Below are 1,403 nucleotides of genomic sequence, written 5' to 3' on the forward strand. Positions count from 1 at the left end.
TGCCCCTTCAAACTACACCCCCCCTCTGCCCCTTCAAACTACACCCCCCCTCTGCCCCTTCAAACTACCCCCCCCTCTGCCCCTTCAAACTACACCCCCCCCCTCACTTACCTTGTTGCCGGAGTCCTGCGGTGAGAGCGGGAGGCATCCGTCTTCTCGCTCTGCCGCGGTGCCGGCATTTCATGTTGAGCACCGGAATAGTCCGACGCTCAACATGAGATGCTGGCACCGCGACGGAGTCACGGAGAGTAAGGGGCGCCGAGCGGTTGCTGAGAACTTCACGAGCAACCCTGCCCGGGACTTAGATTAAAGCATCGTTTTTTGTTTTTTTTTTACTTTATTTAACATGAATGATGTTAAATAAAGTTTAAAAAAAACCCGATGTTTTAATTTAAGTCCTGGGCAGGTGCCCCTGCTACCATGGCGCCCTGTGCGGTCGCGCCGGTCGCACACCCCTAAGGCCGGCCCTGTTTACACAAACACCGCGATAAACATCTGGGGGTAAAGTGCTTGGAGTCGCACGACTCGCTCACCCGCTTTCACTAGTGATCGCTCTCGCACGTTTCACTGAAATGCCGTCAATCCACCTCGCTATGCGAGATATTTGACCAAATTCTTTTTTAGTTGTTTTCGTTTTCTCCCCAAAATCAAACAGCCGGTCGAGTCCCGATAGAAGCGTTTGTCTTTGGGACTAAATCTATTTGTCTTGGTTTCTCACCCTGCTAACATCCGAATGTGTAGATAAATGGAACAGCTTCCCAGCAGAAGTGGTAGAGGGTAATACAGGGAATTGAAACATGCGCGGGATAGGGATACGGCCCCTGAAGAAGAGAGCCCCGGACAGATTAAGGCTCGAGTCTTTACAGCAGGATAGACGGGTCTGATCCGCTTTATACCTGTAAGTTGCGTTTATGTGGGGCCCAAAACCCCCCATGCGGGCAGAAAATTCAGGACTGTTGGCAGCTTGAATGAGCGTCCCAGTATTAAACCGCATTAATGTATTTGCTCAGTGGCATAATACAAAACCCCGGGGGGTCCCCAACACCGTAACAGCTTCGGGGGGGTCCCCAGGATTGGAGTCCCGCTGTCGTGGCAGAGACTGATTTTCCCTGACTGGCATTCTGAGAGTTAATGTTGGAGCCCACAGGGTTAATATAACCCCGGCGCACGCACCAGGCACCGGGAGGCATGAAGCAGCCGGCCGTGACTGTGTACAGTAAACACGGGGATGTTTGTAGCTGGTGAGACACGGACACGGCGCGGCCCGGGGCAGGGCAGTTCTACCTGGATCGGTGGAGCCGGGGCATGGGCATAAATAAACAAGGGGGCAGGATAAGTGCCTCCCGCACGGGCTATAAAACCCAGAGGGCGAGCGCTCAGGGTCACAGGCAGCGGCTGCAGGT

The sequence above is a fragment of the Sceloporus occidentalis genome, unplaced genomic scaffold (genome assembly GCF_023333645.1).
Source record: "Sceloporus occidentalis isolate IW3139 unplaced genomic scaffold, rSceOcc1.0.p SCAF_163, whole genome shotgun sequence".
Lineage (NCBI taxonomy): Eukaryota > Metazoa > Chordata > Lepidosauria > Squamata > Phrynosomatidae > Sceloporus > Sceloporus occidentalis.